Genomic DNA, 25547 nt, shown 5'->3' with positions numbered 1-25547 from the left:
CTGGGCTACCATGCGGGTGCTTAAGTCCTGCAAAGTTTGTCCAAACTTGCTGGCATAGAGTCCCAGTATGGACGGGCTTTTCAGGACATAAGCACGCAAATGGCTGCACAAGCGACTTTACCATCTGGGCAACCGACACCAGCTAGCCCACCTAAGTTGCCCCCATTCAGATTTAATGGTGATCTCGACAAATTTCGTGGCTTTGTGAATCAATGTATGCTATATTTTGATGTGCATGCTGACCGTTTTCCTAATGATAGATCCAAAGTATTGTGTGTAATAATGCTGCTGATCGCACGAGCGCTCGCCTGGGAGAATCCGATGATTGAGTCTCGTGACCCGCGGTTAAATAATTTGGATGATTTTTTGGCCACTATGGCTTTAATGTTTGATGACCCTAATCGCCGTGCAACTGCTGAATCTGCTTTATTGTCTTTATGCCAGGCTAGACGTTCTGTTATTGAGTATGCTACTGATTTCAGGAGATTATCAGTAGATACTAATTGGGACAGTTATGCACAATTGCCTATTTTTAAAAGGGGTCTGTCTAGCATTGTAAAGGATGAATTAGCTCACTCTGAATCACCACAAGAACTAGAGACATTTATACAGCATTGTGTGCGCATTGACATTCACCTTACTGAGCGTAGGCAGGAGAAGTTTGCTGCATATAACCGTATTTCTAACTTTTCCCTTCCTTCCAAAGAGCCTGCAGGTAAAACATCTCGAGAGGTAGAGGAGGTGCCCATGTAAATTGATTCTGTTCAGAGGTGCGAGAGTAATGAGTGCCGGGAGCATCGCCTTCAAGAAAGTCTATGTTTCTACTGCGGCCAGTCTGACCACTTTCTATTCAACTGTCCCAAGTGTCCCAAGTGGCCTAACAAGGTGCTAGCAGCAGTAGGGGAGTATGACAACTATGATGATGAATCTGACATCTCCGAATGTAGCCTGCCTTTAAACGCTGTATTCCATTCACTTCCTATGATTTCACCAGCCAAGGAGCTAAATGAAAAGAACTCTCAATGTTGTCTCCCAATTATGATCCTGTGTACAGGACAGTGGATTTCCAGTGCAGCTATGATTGACTCTGGTGCAGGTGTCAATTTTATGGATATCGCATTTGCCAAAGAACATGTATTGAAATTCAGCAAAGAGCCTCTCCAATTACCATGGAAACAGTGGATGGGTCACCTTTAATCTCTGGGCCTGTGGATCAGGAGACCGCACCCCTTGAGATTTTGTTAGAGCCTAATCATCAAGAGCAACTCTCTCTCTTGTTAATATCTTCTCCTCATTTTCCTGTGATTTTAGGCATCCCTTGGTTGCGTTCTCAGAATCCAACTATCAACTAGGAGACCAAGGAGATTATCTTTCCAACAAGGAGCAACTCAGCATTAACTGAAGCTGTCCCCGAGTCCACAGCTACGGAACCACCGGTACAGATATTTACTTTACCTTCAGCATATAAAGAGTTCTCTGACATTTGTGACAAGAAGAATGCAGATCAGCTTCCTCCACACAGGCATTATGACTGTCCCATTGAGCTGCTTCCTGGGGCAGCTATTCCTTTTGGTAACGTATATCCTTTGGCGGCACCTGAGCTTCAAGCCTTAAAAAGTATATTGATGAAAATCTGGCCAAAGGCTTCATACGTCCTTCTTCTTCACCAGCAGGGGCACCTATATTTTTTGTAAAGAAGAAGGATGGGTCCTTGAGACCCTGTGTGGACTATTGAGAGCTCAATAAGGTAACCGTATGGAATCGTTACCCTTTGCCTCTGATTCCTGAATTACTGGAAAGAGTCCGCCATGCTAAGGTGTTCTCTAAACTGGATCTTCGTTGGGCTTATAATTTGGTGCGTATTCGTCCAGGGGATGAGTGGAAGACAGGATTCTGATGCCGGTATGGACACTTTGAATATCTCGTGATGCCCTTCGGGCTTTGTAATGCCCCTGCAACGTTTCAACACCTTGCTAATGACATTTTCAGAGATTTGTTGGACCAGTTTGTGGTCATCTATTTGGATATTCTAATCTTTTCTGACTCTCTACAGGAACATGAAGAACATGTCAAAGCTGTTTTAAGACGTCTGAAAGAGAACCATCTTTATATCAAGCTGGAGAAATGCGAGTTCCATCGTTCTGAGATACTGTTCTTATGTTATATCATCTCTCCCCAGGGGCTGAACATGGAATCTGGTAAGATTCAGGCTATCCTTGACTGGCCGGTACCCAAGAACGTTAAGGAGGTGCAACATTTTATTGGTTTTGCAAATTTCTACAGACGTTTTATTCAAAATTTTTCTGATATTGTCAGTCCCATTACTTCCTTGACAAAGAAGGAAAAGCCCTTTAAGTGGTCATCACAGGCTCAAGAAGCTTTTGATCGGCTTAAGATCTGTTTCACCTCAGCACCGCTGTTGATACACCCAGATCCAACACTTTCTTTCATTGTGGAGGTGGACGCTTCTGATAATGCCTTGGGGGCTATTCTCTCCCAAAGAACTGGAGAGAAGGGTCTGCTACATCCTTGTGCTTTCTTTTCCCATAGACTTACCTCAGCAGAGAAGAATTACGATATGGGAGACAAGGAATTGCTGGCTATTATTGTGGCTTTCAAGGAATGGAGGCATCATCTGCATGGAGCTGCACAACAGATCGTAGTGCTTACTGACCATCGCAATTTAGAGTTCCTCAGATCCGCTAGATGTCTTTCTCCTCGTCAGGCTCATTGGAATTTATTTTTAAATCAATTTAATTTTGTTATCTCATACCGTCCAGGTTCTTGTAATGGGAAGGCTGATGCTTTATCCCGAATCCATGCTGCGGATTCCGTACCTGGAGCCCCGTCCAAGACCTTTGTATCTGATGCCAATTTCATCAGAGTTATCCACGATCAGGACTTGTGGAAGGAGTGCAGGGAGGCTTATGACGGTGATGTATTTCTGGCCAACCCACCTGTTGATATTAATCTTGTCTTTAAGGGTGGCATGTGGTTCAGAGATTGACGTATCTACGTCCCTGAGGCCATCCGTCTGCAGATCCTCAAGTTGGTACATGACTCCAAGTTGGCTGGTCACAGGGGGGTACAGAAGACACAAGAGATCCTGAGCTGATTCTTCTGGTGGCCAACTTGCCTGAAGGAAACTAAGGACTATGTTCTGCGAGGTATGTGCTTGTTACAAGACTTCTCGTGTGGCACCTGCGGGTCTCCTGCAACCATTACCTGTTCCGTCCCGATCTTGGGGGTCTATATCAATGGACTTTATTGTGGAGCTGCCTACATCGGGGGGCATGAATATGATCATGGTAGTGGTTGATCGCCTGACTAAAGCCGCTCATTTTGTTCCATGGACCGGCCTCCCCTCAGCTAAGGATACAGTGAACTTGGTTATTCAGAATGTCTTCAGGCTGCATGGGGTCCCGGATGAGATCATCTCTGACCGTGGCATACAGTTCACTTCAAGATTCTGGAAGGGGTTTTGCTCTGCACTCAATATTAATGTCTGTCTCTCTTCCGCTTACCATCCCCAGACAAAAGGTCAGACTGAGCGTACCAACCAGACGTTGGAACCATATCTTAGATGCTATGTTAGCCATCTCCAAGATGATTAGTTGGAATTACTGCCATTAGCCGAATTTTCATGCAATAATTCTCAGAGTGCCTCCACTAAGTTCACTCCTTTCTTTGCCAATCTGGGTTATCATCCATGTATCTTACCTAGGTCTCCGATTAATTCTCCGGTTCCAGCAGTTGAGGAAAGGTTGACTGAGATGAGGCAAAATCTGGAGGTTCTGAAGGAATCCCTGACCACGGCTCAAGAACATTATAAGAGATCGGCTGATAGATTCCGTAAACCTGCACCCATGTTCAAGGTAGGAGATTCCATGTGGTTATCAACTAAGAATCTGAAGTTAAACGTTCCTTCACAAAAACTTGGACAGAAACTCATTGGCCCTTTCAAGATCAACGGTATTGTGAGCTCTGTGGCCAGCCGTCTGAAGCTGCCTAGGACTATGAAGGTACACCCAGTTTTCCATGTATCTTTACTAAAGCCTGTATCTCCTAATACCTTCCAGGGACATGTTGTACCACCTTCGCAGCCTGTGGTGATTGATGGGCAAGAACAATTTGTGGTGGAGAAAATTATTGATTCCAGGATTCGCAGGAATCGGCTCCAATATCTTATAAGATGGCAGGGATATCCCCCTCAGGAAGACTCTTCGGAACCTGTGGAAAACATCAATACCCAACAGAAGATCTCTCGTTTTCATAAAAGATTTCCTGAGAAAATAGGTCCAGAATCGTCCTCAGGCCACTTCTAAGGAGGGAGTAATGTCAGGACTCTGAACATTTTTTGCCTTTTGTGCATTACTGCCCTTTTCCAAGATGGCGTCTTTGGTCTCATGTGCACTGTGTCTTTCTGCTATAAAACTCCACCCCAGCCTTCAGTCTGTGCTAGAGTAGTCTGCCTTGCATCCAGCTCCTGACGACTCCCTGGCTTTGCACCTGCACCTGCTCCTGCTCCTGTGAACCTGTGTGGAGATCCTGCTACTCAGCTTTGAGTTTCTGCTGCATACATCGGTTTCCAGTAATCCTCCATCTGGCTGCTTGTGTTTGTTTCCATCTGCATTTGCTGGACATGTAAGCTGTTGCTGCTCTGCTTAAACCTGAGACTTTTACCCAGGCCTCCCTGGTTGTGCTAAGATATTATTTGAACTGCCTTATAAGCATATCTATCTGTGTTTGGACTACCATGGACTTATTCGTGTCAAGTATCCTCAAGAATAATTGTGCTTCATAGACTTTCTGCGTGACTGCATTTTCCTCTGAAGTTTCCTATAGACTGTTAAGCTGCGTATAATATTTACACCAAGTGTTGTGGACTTGAGTTTCTCTCTGCACCTGCTTGAATCATCGTGTGATAATATAGACTTTACCACTTATAAAACTGTGTCCTGTAGTTGTCTTGTTTCATGCAAAGAGTCTCCTGAGTTATCCCCCATAATTATTACAGTAATTATGAGCTATGTAACATAGAGATAAGCTGATTTTATATAAAAAAATAATCGTGAACTAGCGTTGTTAGAAAAACGCTCATTTATCTTCCATGTAAGCACGTTGCCAATCACTTGATGAATGAGCAAAATGCTAACGAAATAAAGTTCTGGACTTCTAGCTCCGACCAACGATGGCACAGCGGGATCCAGATCGCTGCTGCATGTCAAACACGAGATCGCTATCCAGGATGCTGCAACGTCACGGATTGTTGTCATTCTCGTTGCAAAGTTGCCGTCACACTCAGCAACTTTGCAATGAGAACGACAACAATCCGTGATGTTGCAGTGTCCTGGATAGCAATCTTGTTGTGTTTGACATGCAGCAGCGATCTGGATCCTGCTGTGCCATCGCTGGTAGCTAGAAGTCCAGAACTTTATTTCGTCGCCAGGTCGGCATGTATCGTCATGTTTGACATCAAAAGCAACAACGCCAGCAATGTTTGACATGGAGCTAAGAACCAGCGAGAACGAGAAGTGAGTCGCCGTTACGTCACTGGATTGCTCCTGCATCGTTCTGGAGTTGCTGTGTTTGACGTCTCTACAGCGACCTAAACAGCGACGCTCCAGCGATCTACTTTAGGTCGTCTCGTTGTCTATATCGCCGCAGCATCGCTGAGTGTGACGGTACCTTAAGAGACCGATATGTCAAAATTTACCGATCGGCAGTCGTATTCAGGGTTGCCAACCGTTCAAAGATTTCAGGACAATCTGTAAAAATTGCAAAGAACAAAAAGACAGCGCCACAATGGATGGTGAAAAAATAGGAGCTTACATTTATTCTGCCTATTTTTTCACCATCCATTGTGGCGCTGTCTTTTTGTTCTTTGTGGTCTTGATACTGGCCGGGATGGGCTCCCTGGTTTTGGACGTGCGCCCTTGTGTCCACTGAGACCTTCAATTTGTATATGAAAGGGTGCGGTTTTGACTTTCTTTTGTTTTGAATCTGTAAAAATTGGTCTCTTTTTACATTATCTTTTTAAAAGATTTGAGGCATCCTTGACTTTTTTGAAGATGAAGAAGCTTTTACTGATTGTTTTGACTGTAATTATCATAATTTACAGCTTACAGTGAATGCAGCTGATGCCTCCACATCTGAATTATGGGCTGATTGGATCGCTCAATCTTATCGATTTATTATAGTACTTCCAAAGTGTCTGTAAAAAAATATTGTCTCTCTGTGATTTTTTGATAAGTTGTCTATAAATAAAGAAAAAATCAAGCTGGCAACCCTGGTTCTATCGGTCCATGTAAACAGACCCTTAAAAGCTGTATCAGAGGTCACAATGGACCCATTTTCTAGTGGGACCCTGTGCAGCTGCATAAATGGTATGTTAACCCCATGTTCTTGCCTGCTAAAATACTGGGAACCCCCATGGAAAGTTGATCATTTGTGATCTGATCACTGCCATCACCAACGATTGGGAATAAATGATCTTTGAACTCTCATTTGGGTACATTTAGACATATGTAAAAAGTTGTAAGGGATATGTCTCTTCTTTTTGTACCAATTCCAGACACAGCATGATGATACAAAAGTATCCATACTTCGTTATTACTCCGTAGGTCATGGGCACACGATCTGGAAGTAGTAGCGCTTTGGACACAGCACGTTTGCTGCACCCAAAGTGCTGCCATCTATTGGACACATGTAAATCTGCATGTGTTCACTGAATGGTGTGGATTCACAGTGTTCAGTACATTCTATGGGTGAAATTTCTTTTATGGAGACTTGTGTCTCAGCAAGAGAAATTGACATGCTGCAGTCTGGAAAGACGCGCCACATGTCAGTGTCCGCGGGTGAGTCGCAGGCATCTCTGGACATATAGTGGACATGGGATTTCTTGAAAACACATCCACTGTACTGTAACATCTGGACGCTGTAGGCTTGAGACTGAATAAGTACGCAGTGTCAAACCCGCAGCAATTACTGACCATGTGCACATACCCTTAGAAAACTCATATGCATTTGTCTCTTCCACTCATAACAACCTCATGATTACTCGTCAGTAGTGTTGAGCATTCCGATACTGCAAGTATCGGGTATCGGCCGATACTTGCTGTATCGGAATTCCGATACCGAGATCCGATATTTTTGTGATATCGGGTATCGGTATCGAAACAACATTAATGTAAAAATGTGTAAAAGAGAGAATTAAAATAAAAAATATTGCTATACTCACCTCTCCGACGCAGCCTGCACCTTACCGAGGGAAGCGGCAGCGTTCTTTGTTTAAAATTTGCGCTTTTCTTTCCTTTACGTGAGTCCCGGCTTGTGATTGGTTGCGTGCCGCCCATGTGACCGGGACGCAACCAATCACAGCAAGCCGTGACGTAATTTCAGGTCCATCAGGATTTTAAAATTACGTTCCGGCGTTGTGATTGGTTGCGTCGCAGTCACATGGGCGACGCAACCAATCACAGCAAGCCGTGACGTAATTTCAGGTCCTTAAGGATTTTAAAATTACGTCCCGGCTTTGTGATTGGTTGCGTCGCAGTCACATGGGAGACGCAACCAATCACAAGCCGTGACGTCACGGGAGGCTGGACACGCGCGCATTTTAAAATGGGCGCGTGTCCAGCCTCCCGTGACGTCCCGGCTTGTGATTGGTTGCGCCGCGATCAACCAATCACAAGCCGGGAGGCTGGACACGCGCGCATTTTAAAATTTTAAAATGCGCGCGTGTCCAGCCTCCCGGCTTGTGATTGGTTGACCGCGGCGCAACCAATCACAAGCCGGGACGTCACGGGAGGCTGGACACGCGCCCATTTTAAAATTTTAAAATGCGCGCATGTCCAGCCTCCCGGCTTGTGATTGGTTGACCGCGGCGCACAAAATGAGTGAGGATGAACTAAACCAAACAAGGGGAAACTGCCAATGTTGTCAAAACATCAATTATTGCATAATAAGTTTGGTCGAATTTGCAGGATGTGTCTCACATTCCCATGTATCACCTCTCAGCTGATGTATTATACAAGCCTCCCGGCTTGTGATTGGTTGACCGCGGCGCAACCAATCACAAGCCGGGACGTCACGGGAGGCTGGACACGCGCCCATTTTAAAAAGCGCGCGTGTCCAGCCTCCCGTGACGTCACGGCTTGTGATTGGTTAATGGCGGCCATGTTGCCGGGACGCGGACCAATCACAGCAAGCCGTGACGTAATTTCGTCACGGCTTGCTGTGATTGGTCCGCGTCCCGGCAACATGGCGCCGTGACCAATCATAAGCCGGGACATCACTGGAGGCTGGACACGCGCGCTTTTTAAAAAGCGCGCGTGTCCAGCCTCCCGTGACGTCACGGCTTGTGATTGGTTAATGGCGGCCATGTTGCCGGGACGCGGACCAATCACAGCAAGCCGTGACTTAATTTCGTCACGGCTTGCTGTGATTGGTCCGCGTCCCGGCAACATGGCCGCCCTGACCAATCACAAGCCGGGACTTCACGTAACCAAGTAAAAGCGCGAATTTTAAACAAACAACGCTGCCGGTTCCCTCGCTGAGGTCCAGGCTGCGTCGGACAGGTGAGTATAGCGATATTTTTTATTTTAATTCTTTCTTTTACACATTTATATGGATCCCAGGGCCTGAAGGAGAGTTTCCTCTCCTTCAGACCCTGGGAACCATCAGGAATACCGTCCGATACTTGAGTCCCATTGACTTGTATTGGTATCGGGTATCGGTATCGGATTGGATCCGATACTTTGCCGGTATCGGCCGATACTTTCCGATACCGATACTTTCAAGTATCGGACGGTATCGCTCAACACTACTCGTCAGGTGTTATATACTGTATGTAGTGTTGAGCATTCCGATACCGCAAGTATCGGGTATCGGCCGATACTTGCGGTATCGGAATTCCGATACCGGGATTCCGATACTTGCCGCGTATCGGATACCGGAATCGGAAGTTCCAAGATTCAAAATTCAGAAATTCAGCCAATGAGAATGATTCCAAGTGTGGGCACATCCTGTTTAGCATGGAGGGCATGAAAGTACTGGCAAGGCTGTGATTGGCTGCTGAAATGATGTCATGATGCAGTTTAAAAGTTGCTGGCGCCATTTTGCGATCACTCTGCTGTGAATTCAGTTAGTGACAGGACGCTGTTTGCTGACTGAGGGACAGTTTAGAGATAGCGATTTGCTTCTTTGTGCTTTCCAAAGGCTAATTTAGCAACCGCTGTGTTCACCTACTATTCACCTTGCTTTTGCCTTGTAGCGCTGTTTTCACAGCGATCTGCAAGGTCTGTGTGTGTGTGTGTGTGAGTGCAGCCCACTCTCTAGTCTGAGTGCAGCCACATAGGCCATCCATAGCTGGTTGTATTCAGTTCAGGGAGGGTGGTTCATTGCCTCATACTGTTCTTTTTTTTTTTTTTTTCAAGTAGTGTAGTCTGCTGCTAATTTATTCAAAAAAATCCTATTAGTGTCTTTCCACCCGTCTCCAGCTAATATGTGGAAAAACACTACATAGGATAAAGTAGAGGAGGGTTTTTGGGCCTTGCAGCGCCGTTTACGGCTGTCTGCACGGTCTCCGTGTGACTGCAGCTCGCCCTGTAGTCTGTGAGCAGCTATAGCCTGGTTGTCTCCAGCTCAGGGTTGTTCACTGCGTCATACCGCCAAATCAATTTTCATTTTGTTTTAAGTAGTGCAGGCTGCTGCACATTTTTTCAAAAAATTCCTATTAGTGTCTTTCCACCCGTCTCCAGCTAATTTGTGGAAAAACACTACATAGGATAACGTAGAGGAGGGTTTTTGGGCCTTGCAGCGCCGTTTACGGCTGTCTGCACGGTCTCCGTGTGACTGCAGCTCGCCCTGTAGTCTGTGAGCAGCCGTAGCCTGGTTGTCTCCAGCTCAGGGTTGTTCACTGCGTCATACCGCCAAATCAATTTTCATTTTTTTTCAAGTAGTGTAGTCTGCTGCTAATTTATTCAAAAAAATCCTATTAGTGTCTTTCCACCCGTCTCCAGCTAATTTGTGGAAAAACACTACATAGGATAACGTAGAGGAGGGTGTCATGATTCTCAATGGCGAGAGAACATAGCCCAGCATATATGAGAACTAGCTCTTGGAAGATGGAAACTATACTGACCATGAACTAAACCTGCCGCACAACTAGAAGTGGCCGGGTAGCATGCCTACGTTTTTTTATCCCTAGATGCCCAGCGCCAGCCGGAGAACTACCTAATCCTAGCAGAGGAAAAGACAGTCCTGGCTCACCTCTAGAGAAATTTTCCCAAAAGGCAGACAGAGGCCCCCACATATATTGGCGGTGATTTTAGATGAAATGACAAACGTAGTATGAAAATAGGTTTAGCAAAAATCGAGGTCCGCTTTCTAGATAGCAAGAAGACAGAAAGGGCACTTTCATGGTCAGCAGAAAACTCTATCAAAACACCATCCAGAAATTACTTTAAGACTCTAGCATTAACTCATAACACCAGAGTGGCAATTTCCGCTCACAAGAGCTTTCCAGACACAGTAACGAAACAGCAGCTGTGAACAGGAACAAAATGCAAAAACACACAAGGACAAAAGTCCAACTTAGCTGGGAGTTGTCTAGTAGCAGGAACATGCACAGAAAGGCTTCTGATTACATTGTTGACCGGCATGAAACTGACAGAGGAGCAAGGTTATATAGCGACTCCCACATCCTGATAGGAGCAGGTGAACAGAGGGGATGATGCACACAAGTACAATTCCACAAGTGGCCACCGGGGGAGCCCAGAATCCAATTTCACAACAGTACCCCCCCCTCAAGGAGGGGGCACCGAACCCTCACCAGAACCACCAGGGCGATCAGGATGAGCCCTATGAAAGGCACGGACAAGATCGGAGGCATGAACATCAGAGGCAGTGACCCAAGAATTATCCTCCTGACCGTATCCCTTCCATTTGACCAGATACTGGAGTTTCCGTCTGGAAACACGAGAGTCCAAGATCTTTTCCACAATGTACTCCAACTCACCCTCAACCAACACCGGAGCAGGAGGCTCAACGGAAGGCACAGCCGGTACCTCATACCTGCGCAACAATGACCGATGAAAAACATTATGAATCGAAAAGGATGCAGGGAGGTCCAAACGGAAGGACACAGGGTTAAGAATCTCCAATATCTTGTACGGGCCGATGAACCGAGGCTTAAACTTAGGAGAAGAAACCCTCATAGGGACAAAACGAGAAGACAACCACACCAAGTCCCCAACACAAAGCCGAGGACCAACACGACGACGGCGGTTGGCAAAAAGCTGAGTCTTCTCCTGGGACAACTTCAAATTGTCCACCACCTGCCCCCAAATCTGATGCAACCTCTCCACCACAGCATCCACTCCAGGACAATCCGAAGATTCCACTTGACCGGAGGAAAATCGAGGATGAAACCCCGAATTACAGAAAAACGGGGACACCAAGGTGGCAGAGCTGGCCCGATTATTGAGGGCGAACTCCGCCAAAGGCAAAAAAGCAACCCAATCATCCTGATCCGCAGACACAAAACACCTCAAATATGTCTCCAAGGTCTGATTAGTCCGCTCGGTCTGGCCATTAGTCTGAGGATGGAAAGCAGACGAAAAAGACAAATCTATGCCCATCCTAGCACAGAATGCCCGCCAAAATCTAGACACGAATTGGGTCCCTCTGTCAGAAACGATATTCTCCGGAATACCATGCAAACGAACAACATTTTGAAAAAACAGAGGAACCAACTCGGAAGAAGAAGGCAACTTAGGCAAGGGAACCAGATGGACCATCTTAGAGAAACGGTCACACACCACCCAGATGACAGACATCTTATGAGAAACAGGCAGATCCGAAATAAAATCCATCGAGATGTGTGTCCAAGGCCTCTTCGGGATAGGCAAGGGTAACAACAATCCACTAGCCCGAGAACAACAAGGCTTGGCCCGAGCACAAACGTCACAAGACTGCACAAAGCCTCGCACATCTCGTGACAGGGAAGGCCACCAGAAGGACCTTGCCACCAAATCCCTGGTACCAAAGATTCCAGGATGACCTGCCAACGCAGAAGAATGAACCTCAGAGATGACTCTACTGGTCCAATCATCAGGAACAAACAGTCTACCAGGTGGGCAACGATCAGGTCTATCCGCCTGAAACTCCTGCAAGGCCCGCCGCAGGTCTGGAGAAACGGCAGACAATATCACTCCATCTTTAAGGATACCTGTGGGCTCAGAATTACCAGGGGAGTCAGGCTCAAAACTCCTAGAAAGGGCATCCGCCTTAACATTCTTAGAACCCGGTAGGTAAGACACCACAAAATTAAACCGAGAGAAAAACAACGACCAGCGCGCCTGTCTAGGATTCAGGCGCCTGGCAGACTCAAGGTAAATTAAATTTTTGTGGTCAGTCAATACCACCACCTGATGTCTGGCCCCCTCAAGCCAGTGACGCCACTCCTCAAAAGCCCACTTCATGGCCAAAAGCTCCCGATTCCCAATATCATAATTCCGCTCGGCGGGCGAAAATTTACGGGAAAAAAAAGCACAAGGTCTCATCACGGAGCAGTCGGAACTTCTCTGCGACAACACCGCCCCAGCTCCGATTTCAGAAGCGTCGACCTCAACCTGAAAAGGAAGAGCAACATCAGGCTGACGCAACAATGAAGCGGAAGAAAAGCGGCGCTTGAGCTCCCGAAAGGCCTCCACAGCATCAGGGGACCAATCAGCAACATCAGCACCCTTCTTAGTCAAATCAGTCAATGGTTTTACAACATCAGAAAAACCAGCAATAAATCGACGATAAAAGTTAGCAAAGCCCAAAAATTTCTGAAGACTCTTAAGAGAAGAGGGTTGCGTCCAATCACCAATAGCCTGAACCTTGACAGGATCCATCTCGATGGAAGAGGGGGAAAAAATGTATCCCAAGAAGGAAATCTTTTGAACCCCAAAAACACACTTAGAACCCTTCACACACAAGGAATTAGACCGCAAAACCTGAAAAACCCTCCTGACCTGCTGGACATGAGAGTCCCAGTCATCCGAAAAAATCAGAATATCATCCAGATACACAATCATAAATTTATCCAAATAATCGCGGAAAATGTCATGCATAAAGGACTGGAAGACTGAAGGGGCATTTGAAAGACCAAAAGGCATCACCAAATACTCAAAATGGCCCTCGGGCGTATTAAATGCGGTTTTCCACTCATCCCCCTGCTTGATTCGCACCAAATTATACGCCCCACGGAGATCAATCTTAGAGAACCACTTGGCCCCCTTTATACGAGCAAACAAATCAGTAAGCAGTGGTAACGGATATTGATATTTAACCGTGATTCTATTCAAAAGTCGATAATCAATACATGGCCTCAAAGAGCCGTCTTTCTTAGACACAAAGAAAAAACCGGCTCCTAAGGGAGATGACGAAGGACGAATATGTCCCTTTTCCAAGGACTCCTTTATATATTCTCGCATAGCCGCGTGTTCAGGCACAGACAGATTAAATAAACGACCCTTAGGGTATTTACTACCCGGAATCAAGTCTATGGCACAATCGCACTCCCGGTGCGGAGGTAGTGAACCAACCTTGGGTTCTTCAAAAACGTCACGAAAGTCAGACAAGAATTCAGGAATCTCAGAGGGAATAGATGATGAAATGGAAACCAAAGGTACGTCCCCATGAGTTCCTTTACATCCCCAGCTTAACACAGACATAGCTCTCCAGTCGAGGACTGGGTTATGAGATTGCAGCCATGGCAATCCCAGCACCAAAACATCATGTAGATTATACAGCACCAGAAAGCGAATAACCTCCTGGTGATCCGGATTAACACGCATAGTCACTTGTGTCCAGTATTGTGGTTTATTACTAGCCAATGGGGTGGAGTCAATCCCTTTCAGAGGTATCGGAGCCTCCAATGGCTCCAAATCATACCCACAGCGTTTGGCAAAGGACCAATCCATAAGACTCAAAGCAGCGCCAGAGTCGACATAGGCGTCCGCGGTAATAGATGACAAAGAACAAATCAGGGTCACAGATAGAATAAACTTAGACTGTAAAGTGCTAATTGAAACAGACTTGTCAGGCTTCTTAGTACGCTTAGAGCATGCTGATATAACATGAGTTGAATCACCACAATAGAAGCACAACCCATTTTTTCGTCTAAAATTCTGCCGCTCGCTTCTGGACAGAATTCTATCACATTGCATATTTTCTGGCGTTTTCTCAGTAGACACCGCCAAATGGTGCACAGGTTTGCGCTCCCGCAGACGCCTATCGATCTGAATAGCCATCGTCATGGACTCATTCAGACTCGCAGGCACAGGGAACCCCACCATAACATCCTTAATGGCATCAGAGAGACCTTCTCTGAAAATCGCCGCCAGGGCGCACTCATTCCACTGAGTAAGCACAGACCATTTGCGGAATTTTTGGCAGTATATTTCAGCTTCATCTTGCCCCTGAGACAAGGACATCAAGGCCTTTTCCGCCTGAAGCTCTAAATGAGGTTCCTCATAAAGCAACCCCAAGGCCAGAAAAAACGCATCCACATTGAGCAACGCAGGATCCCCTGGTGCCAATGCAAAAGCCCAGTCTTGAGGGTCGCTCCGGAGCAAGGAAATTACAATCCTGACCTGCTGTGCAGGGTCTCCGGCAGAGCGAGACTTCAGGGACAAAAACAATTTGCAATTATTTTTAAAATTTTGAAAGTGAGATCTATTCCCCGAGAAGAATTCAGGCAAAGGAATTCTAGGCTCAGACATAGGTGCATGAACAACAAAATCTTGCAAATTTTGTACCTTTGTGGCGAGATTATTCAAACCTGTAGCTACACTCTGAAGATCCATTTGAAACAGGTGAACACAGAGCCATTCAAGGATTAGAAGGAGAGAAAGAGAGGAAGGCTGCAGTATAGGCAGACTAGCAAGTGATTCAATTGAGAGCACACTCAGAACTAGAGGAAAAAAAAATAAAAAATTGTAGCAGACTTCTTTTTTCTCTCCTTTCTCAGCCAGTAATTTAACCCTTTTTTTTGGGCCGGTCAAACTGTCATGATTCTCAATGGCGAGAGAACATAGCCCAGCATATATGAGAACTAGCTCTTGGAAGATGGAAACTATACTGACCATGAACTAAACCTGCCGCACAACTAGAAGTGGCCGGGTAGCATGCCTACGTTTTTTAATCCCTAGATGCCCAGCGCCAGCCGGAGAACTACCTAATCCTAGCAGAGGAAAAGACAGTCCTGGCTCACCTCTAGAGAAATTTTCCCAAAAGGCAGACAGAGGCCCCCACATATATTGGCGGTGATTTTAGATGAAATGACAAACGTAGTATGAAAATAGGTTTAGCAAAAATCGAGGTCCGCTTTCTAGATAGCAAGAAGACAGAAAGGGCACTTTCATGGTCAGCAGAAAACCCTATCAAAACACCATCCAGAAATTACTTTAAGACTCTAGCATTAACTCATAACACCAGAGTGGCAATTTCCGCTCACAAGAGCTTTCCAGACACAGTAACGAAACAGCAGCTGTGAACAGGAACAAAATGCAAAAACACACAAGGACAAAAGTCCAACTTAGCTGGGAGTTGTCTAGTAGCAGGAACATGCACAGAAAGGCTTCTGATTACATTGTTGACCGGCATGAAACTGACAGAGGAGCAAGGTTATATAGCGACTCCCACATCCTGATAGGAGCAGGTGAACAGAGGGGATGATGCACACAAGTACAATTCCACAAGTGGCCACCGGGGGAGCCCAGAATCCAATTTCACAACAGGAGGGTTTTTGGGCCTTGCAGCGCCATTTACGGCTGTCTGCACGGTCTCCGTGTGATTGCAGCTCGCCCTGTAGTCTGTGAGCAGCCATAGCCTGGTTGTCTCCAGCTCAGGGTTGTTCACTGCGTCATACCGCCAAATCAATTTTCATTTTTTTTCAAGTAGTGTAGTCTGCTGCTAATTTATTCAAAAAAATCCTATTAGTGTCTTTCCACCCGTCTCCAGCTAATTTGTGGAAAAACACTACATAGGATAACGTAGAGGAGGGTTTTTGGGCCTTGTAGCGCCGTTTACGTCTGTCTGCACGGTCTCCGTGTGACTGCAGCTCTATCTGTTGTCAGTACATCCCCCAAAAAATAAATAAATAATAAAGTTCACCAAACACACCAGTTACACCACTTTACATTTGTGTAGGCCACATTAGCTCATATTAAAGTCTAGTCCACACTTTAGAAAATTAGTGTTTCTTATACCTGTTAGGAGGAGTTGCTCAGGAATAAGCACACAAATCCGTTAGTACTTTTCTGCTTATCTTTATCAGTCAACCAAGATGAAGAAGGCAGTGAGTAAGGCACGTGGGCATGGGAGCCGTCGCGGAGCAGGGAGGGGACGTGGGGATTCTGTGCCTGCTGCGGGCACCGGTGACTCATCAGCACCCACTTTCACCAGGCAACAGTCATTCATGCGTAGCTTTGTGTCACAGCGCCGTACACCGCTGCTGCGTGAAGAACAAATTGAAGCTGTTGTCGGATGGATGGCAGCTAATGCATCAACTTCCATTAGTGCCACATCCTCTCAGACACAGAGCACTGGAGAGCAGCCATCTGTCTCTTCACCACCTGCCAAATTGCCCAGGCAGACAGAGAGCCCAGGACAGGAGCCGTCTCTACTTCTGTTCTCTGAATCTCTTGGCTTGGAAACAGGGGGCCAGCCAAGCAGCATTGGAGAAATGGAAGAAGAGGCAGGGTGCAGTGATGCCCAACAGCTTTTTCTGTCTTCCTCTGAAGAGGCGGGTGGGCCAGTGGCTCCGGTCACCACATCGCAGGCCGCATCAGCTGATGATGACACTCAGGTGCCACTTACTGGTGCGTGCTCTGCTGCTGAGACTACCCAGGAGGAGCAGTTGGGGGCAGAGGGTAGTGTAGATGATGAGGTCCTCGACCCATCTTGGCGTGAGGGACAGGAAGGTGGTGGGAGCAGCTCTGAGGAAGAGATTCCCCGTACGACCCAAAGAGGGAGAGGGAGGGGGAAGACTGCGGATCCTGCAGCCTCCGCTTTGGCACCCGTTAGGAGCATGTCTCTTCCAAAAGCCAAAAAGGGCGCTCCCAAGACTTGCAGTGCCTGGTCCTTTTTTGACACAGTTGCAGATGACATTTGCTATGTCAGATGCAACGTGTGTCATCAAAAAGTCAAAAGAGGTCGAAATGTCAGCAACCTCAATACCTCCAACATGTGGAAACATGTGCGCAACAGGCACCCGGCGGAGTTAGAAAAACACACTGAAGAGGTAGGCCAACCAACAGCGGCAGCTACCACCTCTTCAGCTCGTGTTGACTCTTCCTCTAGCTCACACGCAGCTGGTTCGGCTTCCTCCCAGGATCGCCGTGGAAGAACCTCTGGCCCTGTTGTCCAGAGACCCGCTGTAATTCCACCCGCAGCGCCACTTTCCCAGTCATCCACACACTCCCAGCCCAGTCTACAGCCATCGGTAGTACAGGCATGGGAGAAAAGGCGGCCTTTCTTGTCAAACCACCCACGAGCACAGGCTCTGACTGCAGGCATTGCCAAACTTCTGTCACTGGAAATGCTGTCATTCAGGCTGGTGGAGACTGACAGCTTCCGTGACTTGATGTCATTGGCAGTCCCACAGTACAATGTGCCCAGCCGCTTTTACTTCAGCAGGCAAGCCGTCCCTGCCCTGCACAAGCATGTGGAGGGACACATAAAACACGCGCTACTGAACGCCGTCAGTAGCAAGGTCCACCTCACCACCGATGCGTGGACCAGTCAACATGGACAGGGGCGATACCTTTCCCTCACTGCCCATTGGGTTAATGTTGTTGAGCCAGGTACAGACCGTGCGAGTGGCGCAGGACGTGTCCTGCCCACTCCAAGGATTGCAGGAATCCATTCTGTACGCATTGACTCCTCCTCTTACACCAGTTCCTCAGAATCATCGCTGCAGGAGCCGTCACAGTCCACCTCCACATGGACCCGTGATGAACGTGTACCTGTTACGACCGACATGAGCACAGCCGTGGCCAAACGTCAACAGGCCGTCTTGAAATTAATTTTTTTGGGGAATCGTAGCCACACAGCGCAGGAGCTCTGGAATGCCATCAAGCAGGAGAGCGATGTGTGGTTTGTGCCAGCGAATCTCCAGCCAGGCATGGTAGTGTGTGATAATGGCCGAAATCTGGTGGCAGCTCTGGGCCTCGGCAACCTCACTCACATCCCATGTCTGGCACATGTGCTCAATTTGGTCGTGCAGAGCTTTTTGAGGGACTATCCGGATCTTGATGCACTGCTGCACAAGGTCCGCCTAGAGTGTGCTCACTTGCGGCGTTCCAGCACGGCAAAAGCGCGCATTGCGGCTCTGCAGCGCCGACACCGCCTGCCGGAACATCGCATCATATGTGACCTACCTACCAGGTGGAATTCCACGTTACATATGTTGGAGCGGTTGTGTGAGCAGCAGCAAGCTGTAATGGAGTACCAGCTGCTTCAGGCGCAAAAAAGTCGCAGTCAGCGCCGTACAGACTTCACAACCACAGAGTGGGCCACTATGAATGACGTCTGCCAGGTTTTGCATCCCTTTGATTATTCCACGCGGATGGCGAGTGCAGATGATGCACTAGTCAGCATGACTGTCCCCCTTATCTGCCTGCTTGAAAAATCACTGCAAGCGCTAAGGGATGATGTTGTGGAAGAGGTGGAGGATGAGGATTCACCATTTCCATCATCTTCTGGACAGTCAGCGCCACGTGGTTCCTCACAAACGCGTAGGCAGGGGACAGTTTGTGAGGAGGATGAGGAGGAGTCAATGGAGGAGGAAGACATCCGTCCAGAGGAGGGAGTTACACAATTGTCCAGTACTCAGTGTGTACAGCGAGGGTGGGGTGATGACGAGCGGGCAGAGATCACGCCTCCAGCAGGGGACAGCGTTTCTTGGGCAGTTGGCAGTCTGCAGCACATGGTGGATTACATGCTGCAGTGCCTGAGAAACGACCGCCGCATCGCCCACATTCTCAACATGTCTGATTATTGGGTGTTCACCCTCCTCGATCCTCGCTACCGGGACAACGTAGAAAGCCTCATCACACCGTTGAACCGGGAGCGAAAAATGCGGGAGTACCAAGACACACTGGTCAATTCCATCATCTTCTCCATTCCAACTGAGAGAAGTGCTGCTAGTGCATTCCAAAGCAGCTCAGTGCGTCCAGGCAGTGGTGGAGGCTCTGCACAAAGAGGGAGCAGAAGCAGTGCCTCTGCCCAAGGCAAGACCAGTATGGCCGAACTGTGGCACAGTTTTCTGTGCCCGCCACAAAAGTCTACACCATCACAGACGGCTCCAGTCAGCAGGAGGCAACGGTTCCGTCAGATGGTGACAGACTACATGTCTTGCCCTCTTGCTGTACTCCCAGACGGCTCTTCCCCTTTCAAGTTTTGGGTCTCAAAGCTGGATACATGGCCAGAGCTAAGCCAGTATGCATTGGAGGTGCTGTCTTGCCCTGCGGCCAGTGTATTATCGGAACGTGTCTTTAGTGCTGCAGGTGGTGTACTAACTGACCGTCGCATGCGACTATCCTCCGATAACGTTGACCGGCTTACTTTCCTGAAAATGAACAAGGCCTGGATCTCGCATGAATTTGCCACTCCTCCTCCTGATTAACTAATTAGGTCACTGTATACGTTATCCAGGTCTCCTGTTGTGTTCATCTTTCTACCACCTGAACTTAAATTCCTGGGCTCCAACACCGCCAGTTGAGGCTCAGAAGTGCCGTCTGCACAGTCAAAACATACGACCCAGTGTTATTGGGTTTCAGTAAGGTCAGCTGATCCCCAGCTGTGTAGCCGGCAATGTGTCATGCGACCGCCACGCTGACACAACAACTGAAATGTAAGGGAATCTGTCCCCCCCCCAAGGCGTTTGTTACTGAAAGAGCCACCTTGTACAGCAGTAATGCTGCACAAGGAAAAAGGTAGCTATTTTGGTTTTGCTCCTTGCACACGCAAAACTTAACACTTATAAAATGTGTCCACTGATACCGTAAAACCGTCCCGGAGGTGGGACTTTCCTTCGTAATATGACGCAGCACAGCCGTCATTCCTACCCCCCCGGTGCCGCGCCCCGGCTCATCAGCGTTGTTTGATTCCGTCCCGGAGCCTGCGCTGTTATGTTATCCCGTGGCCAGGCACACTTAGCGCTGCCCGTCTTCTGGCATCATTTGGTGTCAGGCTGGCTGCGCCTGTGCGGCCGCGCTGGCCGAGAGCCCGCCTCGCAGTGTCTTCTGATTTAATCCCACTGGGGGCCTGGGATCCATGGACATGCGCAGTGCATATCTGAACCTCCACCTCTCACTCATCTCCCTATGGCTTCTTCAGACTGTTCGGTGTCAGCTGGTCCCTAATAGCATGCCACGGCCGTGACACCGCACAGTCTTAAGAAGCCATAGGGAGGGGAGTGAGAGGTTCAGATATGCACTGCGCATGTCCATGGATCCCAGGCCCCCAGTGGGATTAAATCAGAAGACACTGCGAGGCGGGCTCTCGGCCAGCGCGGCCGCACAGGCGCAGCCAGCCTGACACCAAATGATGTCAGAAGACGGGCAGCGCTAAGTGTGCCTGTCCACGGGATAACATAACAGCGCAGGCTCCGGGACGGAATCAAACAACGCTGAGGAGCCGGGGCACGGCGGCGGGGGGGTAGGAATGACGGCTGTGCTGCGTCATATTACGAAGGAAAGTCCCACCTCCGGGACGGTTTCACGGCTTCAGGGGACACATTTTATAAGTGTTTAGTTCTGTGTTTGCAAGGAGCATGATGAAAAGAGCCACCTTTTCCTTTTGCATCTTTTGTGCTGCACAAGCTGGCTCTTTCAGCTACAAACGCCTTGGGGGGGGTTAAAGGTTCCCTTTCGACTTTCTCAGGCTTCGGCCTACATTGTGTTCCTCTGCTTTTCCACCTGCCCCTGGGCTCCAACACCGCCAGTTGCCATCCAGAAGTGCTGTACGCACAGTCAACAGTCGCTCCTCTGTTATTGGGGTTCAGTAACGTCAGCTATTCCCCTGCTGTGTGTGTGGCAATCCCTCCTACCTCCTCCAACCTCCTCCTCCTCCACCTGTCCCTGGGCTCCAACACCGCCAGTTGCCGTCCAGAAGTGCTGTACGCACAGTCAACAGTCCCTCCTCTGTTATTGGGGTTCAGTAACGTCAGCTGTTCCCCTGCTGTGTGTGTGGCAATCCCTCCTACCTCCTCCAACCTCCTCCTCCTCCACCTGTCCCTGGGCTCCAACACCGCCAGTTGCCGTCCAGAAGTGCTGTACGCACAGTCAACAGTCCCTCCTCTGTTATTGGGGTTCAGTAACGTCAGCTGTTCCCCTGCTGTGTGTGTGGCAATCCCTCCTACCTCCTCCAACCTCCTCCTCCTCCACCTGTCCCTGGGCTCCAACACCGCCAGTTGCCGTCCAGAAGTGCTGTACGCACAGTCAACAGTCGCTCCTCTGTTATTGGGGTTCATTAACGTCAGCAGTTCCCCTGCTGTGTGTGTGGCAATCCCTCCTACCTCCTCCAACCTCCTCCACCTCCACCTGTCCCTGGGCTCCAACACCGCCAGTTGCCGTCCAGAAGTGCTGTACGCACAGTCAACAGTCGCTCCTCTGTTATTGGGGTTCAGTAACGTCAGCTAGCTGGTTCCCCTGCTGTGTGTGTGGCAATCACTCCTACCTCCTCCAACCTCCTCCACCTGTCCCTGGGCTCCAACACCGCCAGTTGCCGTCCAGAAGTGCTGTACGCACAGTCAACAGTCCCTCCTCTGTTATTGGGGTTCAGTAACGTCATCTGTTCCCCTGCTGTGTGTGTGGCAATCCCTCCTACCTCCTCCAACCTCCTCCACCTGTCCCTGGGCTCCAACACCGCCAGTTGCCGTCCAGAAGTGCTGTACGCACAGTCAACAGTCGCTCCTCTGTTATTGGGGTTCAGTAACGTCAGCTGTTCCCCTGCTGTGTGTGTGACAATCCCTCCTACCTCCTCCAACCTCCTCCACCTCCACCTGTCCCTGGGCTCCAACACCGCCAGTTGCCGTCCAGAAGTGCTGTACGCACAGTCAACAGTCCCTCCTCTGTTATTGGGGTTCAGTAACGTCAGCTGTTCCCCTGCTGTGTGTGTGGCAATCCCTCCTACCTCCTCCAACCTCCTCCTCCTCCACCTGTCCCTGGGCTCCAACACCGCCAGTTGCCGTCCAGAAGTGCTGTACGCACAGTCAACAGTCGCTCCTCTGTTATTGGGGTTCAGTAACGTCAGCTGTTCCCCTGCTGTGTGTGTGGCAATCCCTCCTACCTCCTCCAACCTCCTCCACCTCCACCTGTCCCTGGGCTCCAACACCGCCATTTGCCGTCCAGAAGTGCTGTACGCACAGTCAACAGTCGCTCCTCTGTTATTGGGGTTCAGTAACGTCAGCTGTTCCCCTGCTGTGTGTGTGGCAATCCCTCCTACCTCCTCCAACCTCCTCCACCTGTCCCTGGGCTCCAACACCGCCAGTTGCCGTCCAGAAGTGCTGTACGCACAGTCAACAGTCCCTCCTCTGTTATTGGGGTTCAGTAACGTCAGCTGTTCCCCTGCTGTGTGTGTGGCAATCCCTCCTACCTCCTCCAACCTCCTCCTCCTCCACCTGTCCCTGGGCTCCAACACCGCCAGTTGCCGTCCAGAAGTGCTGTACGCACAGTCAACAGTCCCTCCTCTGTTATTGGGGTTCAGTAACGTCAGCTGTTCCCCTGCTGTGTGTGTGGCAATCCCTCCTACCTCCTCCAACCTCCTCCACCTGTCCCTGGGCTCCAACACCGCCAGTTGCCGTCCAGAAGTGCTGTACGCACAGTCAACAGTCCCTCCTCTGTTATTGGGGTTCAGTAACGTCAGCTGTTCCCCTGCTGTGTGTGTGGCAATCCCTCCTACCTCCTCCAACCTCCTCCTCCTCCACCTGTCCCTGGGCTCCAACACCGCCTGTTGCCATCCAGAAGTGCTGTACGCACAGAGCCAAACACCTCGCCAATGTGTTAGTGGGGTTCAGCACCGCCAGCTGTTCCCCTGCTGTGTATACGGCAACGTGTACTGCGACCGCCACGCAGGCACAACAAGTTAAATTTAAGGGAACCTGTCCCCCCCCCCCCAGGCGTTTGTTACTGAAGGAGCCACCTTGTGCAGCAGTAATAATGATGCAAAGGGAAAAAGTGCCTCTTTTCGTGGTGCTCCTTGCAGATGCTGAACCTAACACTTATGAAATGTGTATCCTCACAGCGTTCAACCGTCCGGTAGGTGGAACTTTCCTTTGTCATGTGACGCAGCACAGCCGTCATTTTTACCCCCTTGGCGCCGTGCGCCACCTCCTCAGCGTTGTTTGAATCTGTCCCGGAGCCTGCGCTGTTAGGTTACCCCTTGGCCATGCACACATTTTGCGCTGCCCGTCTTCTGACATCATTTGCTGTCAGGCTGGCTGCGCCTGTGCTGGTGCGCTGTCCGAGATTCAGCCTCGCGGTGTCGTCTAATGTAATCCCACCGCGGGCCTGGGATCCGTGGCCATGCGCACTGCATATCCTCGCCTCTCACTCCCCTCCCTACGGCTTCTAAAGACTGTTCGGTGTCAGCTGATCCCTAATAGCATGCCACGGCCGTGACACCGCACAGTCTTAAGAAGCCGTAGGGAGGGGAGTGAGAGGCGAGGATATGCACTGCGCATGGACACGGATCCCAGGCCCGCGGTGGGATTACATTAGACGACACCGCGAGGCTGAATCTCGGACAGTGCACCCGCACAGGCGCAGTCAGCCTGACAGCAAATGATGTCAGAAGACGGGCAGCGCAAAATGTGTGCATGGCCAAGGGGTAACCTAACAGCGCAGGCTCCGGGACAGATTCAAACAACGCTGAGGAGGTGGCGCACGGCGCCAAGGGGGTAAAAATGACGGCTGTGCTGCGTCACATGACAAAGGAAAGTTCCACCTACCGGACGGTTGAACGCTGTGAGGGGACACATTTCATAAGTGTTAGGTTCAGCATCTGCAAGGACCATAATTAAAAGAGCTAAGTTGACCTTTTCCAGCATTAGTGCTGTACACGATGGCTCTTCCAGCTACAAACGCCTGGGGGGGGGGGTTAAAGGTTTCCTTTCAACTTGCTCCAGTGCAGGCTTCGGCCTACACTCCGCTCCCCCTGCTCCTCCTGCTGACCCTGGGCTCCAACACCGCCAGTTGGGGCCCGGTACTGCTAGCTGCACAGAGAAAAACACCTCGCCATTGTGTCAGTGGGGTTCAGCACCGCCAGCTGTTCCCCTGCTGTGCAGCCGGCAACGTGTCCTGCAACTGCCACGCAGGCACAACAGACCCAAAAGCTGCCGCCAGTGCAGGCTTCGGCCTACACTCTGCTCCATCTCCTCCTCCTGCTGACCCCGGGCTCTAACACCGCCAGTTGGGGCCCGGTACTGCTAGCTGCACAGAGAAAAACACCAGCCAATGTGTCAGTGGGGTTCAGCACCGCCAGCTGTTCCCCTGCTGTGCAGCCGGCAACGTGTCCTGCAACTGCCACGCAGGCACAACAGACCCAAAAGCTGCCGCCAGTGCAGGCTTCGGCCTACACTCTGCTCCATCTCCTCCTCCTGCTGACCCCGGGCTCTAACACCGCCAGTTGGGGCCCGGTACTGCTAGCTGCACAGAGAAAAACACCAGCCAATGTGTCAGTGGGGTTCAGCACTGCCAGCTGTTCCCCTGCTGTGCAGCCGGCATCGTGTCCTGCAAAAGCCACGCAGACACCAGAACTGAAATTGAAGGGAACCTGTCCCCCCTCCCCCAGGCGTTTTTACGTTATCCAGCCACCTTGTACAGCGGTAATGCTGCATGTGTGCAAGGTGGCTCATAAACGTATTCTCCTCGCACATGTGGAACTGAAAACACGTCTGAAATGTGTCCTCTGTGTGACCATTTAACCGTCCCGGTGGTGTGACTTTCCTTTGTAATGACACGCTGCAACCCCCTTGGTAGCGCTGCCCGTCTTCTGGCATCATTGTTTGGCTGGCTGCGCCTCTGCGGCCGCCCTGACCCACACAACGCCCCTCGGTGTCTTATTTATTGGGACTGCGAGGGTGTGATTGATGGGCATGATCAGTGCATCAGTTCGCCTGTCCCTCCTCTCCTTCCGCCTTCTTCGGACTGTGCGGCTTCATGGCCGTGGCATGCGATAAGGGATCAGATGACGCCGCACAGTCTGAAGCGGGTGTAAGGACCCGAGTGTGAGAGGCGAACATATGTGCTGCGCCAGGCCCTGAATCCCAGCCCCGCAGTGTTTTAACAATGTTAAGACACTGCAGGGCTGGGATTCATGGTCATCGCGAACCGCACCGGCCGACATTAAATGATGTCAGAAGATGGGCAGCGCTAACAGCGCTAGGCCAGGGGACAACACGACAGCGCAGACTCCTGTACAGCAAATAACAACGCTCAGGAGGCTGCACCCAGCACCAAGGTGGGATTCTTGACATCTGTGCTGCGTCT

Source organism: Ranitomeya variabilis, chromosome 5 (assembly GCF_051348905.1).
Source record: "Ranitomeya variabilis isolate aRanVar5 chromosome 5, aRanVar5.hap1, whole genome shotgun sequence".
NCBI lineage: Eukaryota > Metazoa > Chordata > Amphibia > Anura > Dendrobatidae > Ranitomeya > Ranitomeya variabilis.
The sequence above is the reverse complement of the archived record's forward strand: the minus strand, read 5'-3'. Positions refer to the sequence as shown.